Source organism: Notolepis coatsorum, assembly GCF_963971535.1.
Source record: "Notolepis coatsorum genome assembly, chromosome: 10".
NCBI classification, from domain to species: domain Eukaryota; kingdom Metazoa; phylum Chordata; class Actinopteri; order Aulopiformes; family Paralepididae; genus Notolepis; species Notolepis coatsorum.
In genome coordinates, this window is record NC_140174.1 from 51934172 (window position 1) to 51945212 (window position 11041).

The 11041-nt window shown below is 42.7% G+C and overlaps 1 protein-coding gene across 1 annotated transcript in view; it reads left to right on the forward strand.

Annotated features, from left to right (window-relative positions):
- Positions 1-10348: 10348 nt before the first annotated feature.
- Positions 10349-11041, forward strand: part of arl4d (ADP-ribosylation factor-like 4D) — a 2541-nt gene continuing 1848 nt past the window's right edge. The window contains exon 1 of the mRNA XM_084322446.1: positions 10349-10480. The gene's annotated coding sequence lies outside the window, so the exon portion shown is untranslated. The remainder of the gene's footprint in view (positions 10481-11041) is intronic.

The following is an 11041-nucleotide window of genomic DNA, read 5'->3' on the forward strand; positions in this document are numbered from 1 at the left end:
TCTAGGTTTTTCTCCATCTGCATACGTTCTGAGAGATGTGTGTTAGCCAGTCCCACTACGATCCTGTCCCTGATTAGCTCATCATGCAACGTCCCATAATTGCAGTGCTCTGCTAATCCATACAGGGAAGTAACGAACGCATCCACAGTCTTGTTTGCTTCTTGCATGTTAAAATGTGCACGTTCGTAAACAATGTTCTTTTTCACAACAAAGACAGACTGAAAGCCATCCCGCACTTTACCGTATTCGAGCTCAAAACATCATCAGCTTCATCTCTCATACAGTAAATCAGCGTGTTTACCTGATTTTCTTCGGAGCTTGCAATTAAATTGCTTGCCTGACGGAACCTCTCGAATCTCCGGATCCATTTAGTCCACTCGAGTGGCTTGGAAAAATCAAAGGGCTCAGGCGGTTGGATGTTGAAAGTAGCCGCAGGTACTGCGGGTGCCTCGTTAGCCATGATGCTAACTCCGTCTATACCTGGCTCTCTCTCATCACCGTCACTCATGAAACCTCTTTATTTCACCTCCGAGGTAGACCTTGTCCGTTTGATCTGTTTCACAGCACTTCTGACACCATGTCGAATATTCTTGAAAAAACGTGAGACTCACAACTGTGAACTGATCTGGTCATAGGGAAAACTCCAACATTTTGGGAAATTAGCTTATTTAACATCTTCCCTGGAGTTAGACAAGAAGATACATACCTTTTTTGTCTCTGTGCGTGCATTTAGCTTTGGGAACAGTAGCTCCATTAGCGTAGCTTAGCTTCATCACTGGAAGTGGAGGGATGCAATAGCCTGACGTTCCCTACAGAGTCCTACAGTCACCAAATACACTCCAAATACAACTCCAAAACATTCCTGTAAACATGTTGTGACCTGTGTATTTACCACGTGGAGAAATAAAAAATAATTGAATTAGACAATTACGTTTTCTAAGCAGATATACTCTGAACAATTTTTTGCCTAAGCACTCGTCTCTGCATGCAGTCAGTGATTTCTACGTGAAGCCGTGTTTGTGGACATTCTCATTCATTCAAAGGATCCAAAAACGATTGAAGTTTATGGATACCATGACTTAAAATCCTCTTACCTTGACTATTAAAAGCCTCCCCAATTTAGAAAACAGTAATCCAATGGCTGGTATTGATAATATAATACTAACTACTGCACGAAGCTAACCGGAGCTAACACAGAACCAGACGGTCACTAAAGCAAATATAATGTTATATAAATAAAAGAGCGACGTCTATAGCAGCGGAAAACGTTTATTTTGTACATTATCTAACGTTAACACGAACCTAAACTAACGTTACAACTAACATAAAGCTAGTTTAGGTTCGTGTTAACGTTAGATAATGTACAAAATAAACGTTTTCCGCTGCTATAGACGTCGCTCTTTAATTTTGAAAAACCCCAGAAAGGAAGTCATTATATTTGCTTTAGTGACCGTCCAGTTCTGTGTTAGCTCCGGTTAGCTTCGTGCAGTAGTTAGTATTATATTATCAATACCAGCCATTGGATTACTGTTTTCTAAATTGGGGAGGCTTTTAATCGTCAAGGTAAGAGGATTTTAAGTCATGGTATCCATAAACTTCAATCGGTTCGGATCCTTTGAATGAATGAGAATGTCCACAAACACGGCTTCACGTAGAAATCACTGACTGCGCGCAGAGCAGAGTGCTTAGGCAAAAAATAGTTCAGAGTATATCTGCTTAGAAAACGTGATTGTCGAATTCAATTATTTTTTATTTCTCCACGTGGTAAATACACAGGTCACAACATGTTTACAGGAACGTTTTGGAGTTGTATTTGGAGTGTATTTGGTGACTGTAGGACTCTGTAGGGAACGTCAGGCTATTGCACCCCTCCACTTCCAGTGATGAAGCTAAGCTACGCTAACGGAGCTACTGTTCCCAAAGCTAAATGCACGCACAGAGACAAAAAAGGTATGTATCTTCTTGTCTAACTCCAGGGAAGATGTTAAATAAGCTAATTTCCCAAAATGTTGGAGTTTTCCTTTAACGTACGTTAACTCTCCATGACCTTGAACTCCAAACTGAACATCAGCCCCAGGCTCATTCCTATTGGCCGGCTCTAACCTTACTTCCTGTTCGTCATAACAATAGACCCGGACCACATAGATGATCTAAACTAGGATAACACCACACTAGGGAGCTCAATATCACAGGCTGCGGCCGCAACCGTGACAACCCTGGGGGAGAGCCGCATAAATAATTTAGCGCGCCCCCTCCGTCAGGGATACATGCTGTGCTGTCGGGGTGGTCATCGCCGACACGCCACAGAACGCAAGTTCCGGGGTCCTTCCTCTATTTATTCGATAGAGGATAACACCCAGGGAACTAGGGCGGTTAGCCCTGACATGCCACACAGACCGTAGGGTAAAATTCGGGGTCCTCCGTCTGAATAGAACGGTGACACACCATGGAAGACATGCAGGTCTTCCCCCCTGGGCTGGCCCGGGAGCGGGTCTCCCCGTGGAGCCGGGGTGATTAGCCCCGGCGCGCCAAACGGGGGGTAAAATTCCACCTCCACAGACAGCTTCCCGATTGCTCGGCGCACTGAGCGTAGGGTTTGACGCCGCTCAACCCAGGGCCGAGGCTCCCTCTCCCGCGAGAGGTGCTCACTGCGACCGTGGGGCGGCTCGAACTCTCCCCGGGCTCCAGCGATATTTCGGAGAAGGATCGCCGGCCCAGGGATACTCCATGACGAGCGCCGGACACCCAGCGTGAATGCGCTGGGGGAGTCCTGAGACTTTTTGGGTGGTGGAGCATCATATCTCTAACTAACGGTAACAATAACCCCTGCTCTCAGCGCTGCAGGTGCCTTTGAACAGCCTTTTCGCATGAAAGAAATGAGGAAGGGTAAGCATGACCACTACACCGGGTTATATACTACCGGAAGTGGGCGTGGCTAGGTAGATGTAAGGTGCAACGTGTGCCATAGGCACGAGCATAGTCCAATAGGCGAAGCAAGACGCAGAGCCGTAGGAAATATAACAACTTTAAAGTTGAACTTAATCTGTACAAGAGACAGTTGAACAACGGCTTGTTTTAATTCACTTTTGAGTCGATTGAGTAACTTCAGGGGAGTAATATTAACGGAACTGACATCAACACTGTCAGACTTTTGACAGGAACCTGAGCGAGACTTTACGGCCAATATGTTGTGCAATATACAGAAGCTACATAGAAAAGTGAATCGTCTGCTTGCAACACAATCAATTCGAGCCTTTTGAAATAGTACTTGTAGATATAACCAGAACTAGCGATTACACAATATGTATAATACATATACATGATCTATGGCTCCATATAGAGATAACTATGCTCAATAAACATAACATGACTATTTTGTGTGAAAATAAAATATACACACCTAACTAGTAAACTAGTTACTACATTAACTGAGAAATTATTTGATTCTTGTGCATCTTAAAATTGGATAACATTATACCATTCCATGATGTGATATTTTCTGTAAAGACTGGGAGGATGTAACTAAAAACTAGTAGAATAAATATTGAATATTAATAATAATATCAAAGACTAATAGAAAACGAATCTGAAAGCTCTTGAATCGTTTCAGTACTTCATTACTAAGGATGGACACAAGGTGGTGCCAATGTCTGTTTATTAACTATCTACCGATCTATCACCAACCAATTATTTTGCCATGACCAATGTTTAATTCTTTTTATTAAATTGTTAAATTATATTCTAAGAGCAATGTTCATATATCTTGTGGGTTATTTTAAATATAAGAATCTGTTTAAATGTTTGCTAATGTATAATTGTAACAAGGAAAAAGATCTTAAAGTTGCATTTCACAGAAAAATAACAGATTTATTTTTCACATAATCTCATACATACACACACATTCATTCGCTTTGACAGTTGTTGGGTCTAAACGGTCCTCATTTATGGCCCATCAAACCATTCAATTAGGTGCTTATTTAATGATATGTATGGTTGAGTCTATATTTTCCTCATTCAAAACGATTGGAAATCTTACAAGTATCTATCAAGTTCTATTTTACTCTTTATTATTGCCATAGAATCAAACCATAAACAAGGTGGCCTGTTGGGATCCTAATGTGAAAACTGTGATTTTATATGTCTGCACTTTATGTGCTGAGTGCTCATGTTGTGCCTGTTTTTTCTGCTGTGAAGCACTTTAAGTCGTTTTTAAGTAGCAAAAATGTGAATATGAATACTTGAATATGTCCACCAGTGACGTTATTGGAGGACACGGAATCCTTCTGTTCTGTCAATTACAGCGCAATGAAATCATGTAGATGAAAACATTTTGATATTGCTATTTTTTATCTACATAATTTCATTGAGCTTTAACAGAATAAAAAGATTCAGTGTCCTTCAATTACGTCTCTGGATTATATATTCAAGCTCATTATTAGCAATAACTGTCTTAAAACGAATGTGTGCAAATAGTGCGTGGCTTAGCAAAAAAAATTGGACGCGCCGGACAAAAGCACCAAATTTTTCCCACATGTTCCTCATCATCATAGCTTTCATTTTGGGGTAGGGGCCACGTCATCATGATGGATTTCAAGATGGCCGCCATGTAAAATCAAGGTTCTGCCCATTAATAAATATCTTGGTCCATAGTGCGCTCAATATTTGAGCGAACACAAAGGTATTGGTATCCCTGTAAACTAGAGAAGCTAAGCTTTCATTAAGCCCAACTGTTGGGAAGGTGGTTTTAATAGGCAATGATTCAAAATTATGTTAAATTTTCGCCTAGAAAAAACTGCCATGCTCATCTTCCAAAAGGTCCATTGGCTGTTCACATGAATTTATCAGAGTGGACATTGGTTTTATAGGTACCCACAAGCCTCTTATTTCCAGACATACCCACTTTGTCCAACTTGCATGCTATTTGGGGAGATAATCAAGCAGGTTTGTGCATGTGGTACAAATGTGTCGAACATTCTAACAACTGCCAAAAATGTGAATGTTGGGTTAGGGTTTGTTGTTAGAATGTTGAACATAGAAGATCAATTTTGGTGTCAAACTACACATTTTCTGGGTCAATAAATGTGTTAATGCTATGAAGAATGTCACCAGATGAATATTTGTACCATTCTAACAACATATTTACATCATTTTTTACTTGTTTAACAGTCAGACATGCATGAATCGAATAGACATTTTATTAGAATCACTCTATAAGAACAAATTATCTTGTAAAGTTATGGCGGAGGGAGGTGGCACAGAGACATAGGAACTTCAATAAATTACATGTATTATTATTATTATTATTATTATTATTATTATTATCATAACTCTTTAGCCTGTATAGGCATATTTAACTGTTATGGAGTGTGGAACTAAGTATATGGTGCAAAGACTATGTGGGAATGATGTTGCGTATGACCAATATGCATAGGTGTGTGTAAGAGTCAGACACACAAGAGTGTGTGCAAGAGTCCAGCATGTGTGCATGTGTGTGAGCAAGAGTCCAGAGGTAGGAAGGCTGGGGTCTGTGAAGCACAAGGGAGTGGTCCAGGGAAAGTTGGTTGGAGGCGTCACTGGGGAGCGAGAGGAAATATGAGTAAGTACGAGCTTGTAGCAAATGTGAGGCACCACAAAATACAAAACACTGGAAAAGCTTAATAGAATCAAGACTGTACCGTATATATGTGTCTAGGTTCTGGCACTAGACCCATGGCATGCTGGCCTTGATCCTGGTCAGCATCATCATCAGCGGGCAGGCGGTAGGAAGGCTGGAGTCCTGGAAGCATGAGGGAGAGGTCCAGGGAACGTCTGGGGGAACGTGAGGCTTGAGAGGGGTCACAAGGTGTCTTGACAGGTCCAGGGGAATCACTGAGGAGCAAAAGCAAACACTGGTAAGCGCGGATTGTAGGTTGTAAGGCAGCACAAAATACAAAACAATAAAAGAAGCTTAATAGAATAGACTAGAGAACTAGACTGTATGCCTACCATATGTGGCCACGGTCTGGCACTGGGAACCATGGCACGCTGGCTTTGATCCTGGTCGGAATCTTCCTCAGCGGGCAGGCGGTAGGAAGGCTGGAGTCCAGGAAGCACGAGAGAGAGGTCCAGGGAATCTCCGGGTGAGTGCACAGAAGCTGTGACATATCTGTCACAATGGCAGCTGCAAATATCTGTGCATTTCCAATGTGCTTCTTGCATGAGCACATTGCACCACAACCACTTCAATTGCACTTCACAAGTTCATTGCAGGCTTTTGATGCCATGGGTAGATTGCTCCACATAGGAAGCCAGACCTCTCCATCCAAGGTCCATCCCCATCCTTCAGGACTGGGTGCCGGCTGTTGGGCCAGGTCAGACATCGCCCAGATCCCAGACTGGTAAGCAATTCGCTTTACATGTTGCAGAAGTGCATCTTGGGTAGGTGGAATGTGTTCCATGGATCTGTTTCTTTGACAGAACAACACTCGCCGTGCTTCATCGACAGGTTTCAATTCACTAGTCTTGTCATAGAGGATGATGGTAAAGCGTTCCAGAAGGTGAAAGTGCTGGGCTTCTATGGTCACAGGAGTAAATGGATTTTCTGCCATGAAGTTGAAGGCCTCTGTGACTTGAGGGTAGGCATTCCAAGCCACCCATGCAGACTTCTTCCCCTTCCCGCAAAATGTTGAAGTTGTGTCACAGCCCGTGTATGAATGGAAGATGGGAAGTGCTGTGGACTTGTCTTTCCCAAGAGCATGGCAGATGGTGGAGGAGCCAAAGCTATATTTAGGTTATTGTATTATATGAATGTTTATATGTTTATTTTTATAACTTTACATTGAAACAGCATTAGGAATATTGATTGGATTTAGATAAAGTCATTGAACCGGCTTATTTGTCATAATGGAACATTCTAGAACATTTGTGATGTCACAGTATGATGTCATGCCTGAACACTCTAGAACATTTGTGATGTCACAGTATGATGTCATGATCGAACGTTCTGGAACATTTGTGATGTCACTGTATGATGTCATAACCAAACATTCTAGAACATTTGTGTCTCTATATAATATAGTCCACAAGGTCTGGACTGGACGGAGGTGTATAGTGAATTGGCTGAGGGGGCGGCGAGGGACAAGGCTGCGAGGGACAAAGCAGCCCACGATAAGATAGCAGGGGGCAAGGAGGGTCCCGCGGAGGGGCCTCAGGCAGGAAGTAGCAGCAGTAGCTGCACTCCAATGGACAATGTAGTTGATGACGGGGTCCAGTAGTAGAAGAAAAAGAAGGTGAAGAAGGAGAAGAAGGAGAAGAAGAAGAGCCCATAAAAAGAATTGCGGAGGGCAGTAATACGCCACGATGCGTCTACTCTGCCGGAAATTCAAATAAGAAGAAGAAGAAGAACAGGCAGTGTGTAGCTTGAAACAGGACTGAACAGGACTGAACATATATTGAACAATATTTAGGAAAGTAGCTTTAGGACCACTTCTGTAAAGAAAGACTTCGCTGTGGAAGAGAAATAAACTATTTGGATATCTTTGTTTTATACTGGAGCGGCTGTGGACATTATTTTTCTTTATCAACGAACATACTACTCACAAGTAAGCAACTTTAACCAGTAGAGTGGAACGTCAGCCCTCATATTAGTAAGAAAACTCTGTTCCAAGAGGAAAAAGGAATCAAAACAAACTACTGGAGCGCTGAAAGAAGGATAACAACAAAATGTCGGAACCTAAGAAGGTTGAGATGACACAAAGGGTCTATGAGGAAGATGTCCGTCAGGCCATCAATAAGAGGAGAGCTAAGTTAGGTCAACTAACTGGTCACATGAATAAGATGAATCAATTAATGGATGAGGACGACGACGGTAACTTGGAAGGTGTACAAGATTGGTAGAATTCAACAATCTATTTGGAGAGTTCGGTGAGCTTAAACTTCAGTCCAGGTGGTACTAAGCAAGACATCAGAAGAGGAGAAGAAGAAAGATCAGGATGAATGGTTCACGCCGAAGGCTGACACATTTTACAACTTCACAGTAAAGGCTGACACATCGATGAAAGAGGTGCATCAGCGTATAGCGGAGTCTAGGACGCACCAAGATGAGGTCAGGCCTGAAGACAGTGCATCCGGCATCGTAAAAAGGAAAGGGTCTACTCTAGAGCACCATCCACTACATTTTCCAGAACATCATCTGCAAGCGTGCGTCTGAAAGTTGAATTAGAGAGGGCTGAGTTGCTAGCCCAGGCTTCCGCTCTAAAGCAAAAACGACAACTCGATGAACAGGAGGCTCTGCTCTTAGCTACCTCATCTAAGCTAAGAGCAGATAGGGAGGAACAGGAGGCTCTGCTCTTAGCTACCTCATCTAAGCTAAGAGCAGAGAGGGAGGAACAGGAGGCTCTGCTCTTAGCTACCTCATCTAAGCTAAGAGCAGAGAGGGAGGAACAGGAGGCTCTGCTCTTAGATACCTCATCTAAGCTAAGAGCAGAGAGGGAGGAACAGAATGCTCTGCTCTTAGCTACCTCATCTAAGCTAAGAGCAGAGAGGGAGGAACAGGAGGCTCTGCTCTTAGCTACCTCATCTAAGCTAAGAGCAGAGAGAGAGGATTTACAGGTCCATGCTGCTTTAGCTGCTGCATAGGCTAAGTTCAAAGTACTGGAAGAGTACGAGGGCCAGCGAGCCTCATCCAGAGTGTCCCGTAGGGATGGAATGAACTCTTACATAGAGAAAAAGAAGCCCTTCGAATCACAAGCTCACAAGCAGGCCACGCCTACTCCTCAGGCCGTAGTGATAAAAGGAGAACCTGCTTACAGTAGTAGCTCCAGAGCAGCTGGCGGTGCTACACAGAAGGAACAAGAGTCTCCGTAACAAGAGTCCACACGAGCCATGGTGGATTTCCTAGTGAAGCAACAAAACCATGCTACTCTGCCCCCTCAACAGATTCCTATATTCAAGGGAGACCCTATGGGGTACAGGCTATTCATCAGGGCCTTTGAACACGAAGTGGAGGACAGATAGTAACAGAGACCGGCTGTACTTCATGGAGCAGTACAGGGATGGACAGCCAAGAGAGCTGATAAGAAGTTGTCTTCACATGGAACCAGAGCGAGGCTATCGCGAGGCAAGGAGGCTCTTGAAAGAACATTTTGGAAATGGATACAAGATCTCAATGGCGTATATACAATGCACTGAACTGGCCTACTATCAAGTCCGATGACGGAGAGGCACTCCACTCCTTTGACCTCTATCTCACTGGATGCCTCAACGCTATGGCTGACGTGGAGTACATGCAGGAGCTTGACAGCATATCAAATGCATTCATGCATCTCTGACTGTTAAACAAGTAAAAAATTATGTAAATATGTTGTTAGAATGGTACAAATATTCATCTGGTGACATTCTTCATAGCATTAGCACATTTATTGACCCAGAAAATGTGTAGTTTGACACCAAAATTGATCTTCTATGTTCAACATTCTAACAACAAACCCTAACCCAACATTCACATTTTTGGCAGTTGTTAGAATGTTCGACACATTTGTACCACATGCACAAACCTGCTTGATTATTGCCCCAAATAGCATGCAAGTTGGACAAAGTATGTCTGGAAAGAAGAGGCTTGTGGGTACCTATAAAACCAATGTTCACTCTGATATATTCATGTGAACGGCCAAGGGACCTTTTGGACGATGAGCATGGCAGTTTTTCCTAGGCGAAAATTTAACATAATTTTGAATCATTGCCTATTAAAACCTCCTTCCCAACAGTTGGGCTTAATGAAAATGATACCAATGGAAAGCTTAGCTTCTCTAGTTTACATGGATACCAATACCTTTGTGTTCAAATATTGAGCGCGCTATGGACCAAGATATTTATTAATGGGCAGAACCTTGATTTTACATGGCGGCCATCTTGAAATCCATCATGATGACGTGGCCCCTACCCCAAAATGAAAGCTATGTAGCTATGAAAGCTACATTGAGCTGTACTGTACTGTACCCATTCTGCAATCTGTTAATAAAGTTTTCATTCATTCATTCATTCATGATGATGAGGAACACGTGGGAAAAATGTGGTGCTTTTATCCGGCGTGTCCACATCCTTCTCAAATCTGGTGCTAAGCCACCGCACTAAAACTGCAAAGCTGTTTTAGTTTGGAGATATCTGTGAGATTTTGCATAATAAATCGTAATTTTCTTGAGGTGAAATGCCCCTTTAACGAAATTAAATGAAATAACTCCCTACCAAGTGCGCCGCTGTACCAGCAGGGGGAGTAGTAGGGTGCGCTGGGTCGTCGTCTGACGTCACATGATTTTGTTGTTCTAGGACTTGTGCGCTCTCTCCTCTTCCACTTCAGTGCTTCACCCGTGCAGGGGGATAAGCGGACGCGAACGGGAGCGGACCGGGACCGCTGGGATAAAATGTGTTATGGTCAAGTCTGTGTGGATGTATTTATTACGCTGGGATGATGATTTCACCTTTCATTCAATAGAAGATTTAGAAGGTATGTGGTACTTTAAATGTAATAACTGGGGGTGACTTTTTACATGATGTGCCATGTTGGACAGCTTTTAGACTGATCCTGATTTGGGCTGCAAGGGTATTTTGCAAATGCCTTCAAGGATTCCAATGTATTCTGTCCCGTTTGAATTATACCAGCATTCCTCAGTGTATGTGGGTTTCTCAAACAGGACATTTAACTCAGATTGGCACTTTCTAAATATATCACAATTGTCTTTACCAGTCCAGCCTGTTTGCAATGTATTTGTTACAACATTTCACATAATTTATGGAACTATATAGCAAATTATGTTTTATGTTCCCAAAATGGGATGGTTGTATTCAGTCCAAAGGCAGCTGTTTCCTTAATGTTTTGATGGATATCAGCATTTTAGCAGCAGCCAGCAACAACAACAGGATTAATACTGCAGTAATCTCCCCATAGACCGCTGGCAGTGTGTGGCCATGAATAAGATATACATGCTTTGCATTAAACTTGAAATCAAGCTACCCTCAGAAAAGCCATTTGGGTTTAATGGTCTTCAGAGGATTAGGCAAATAGACA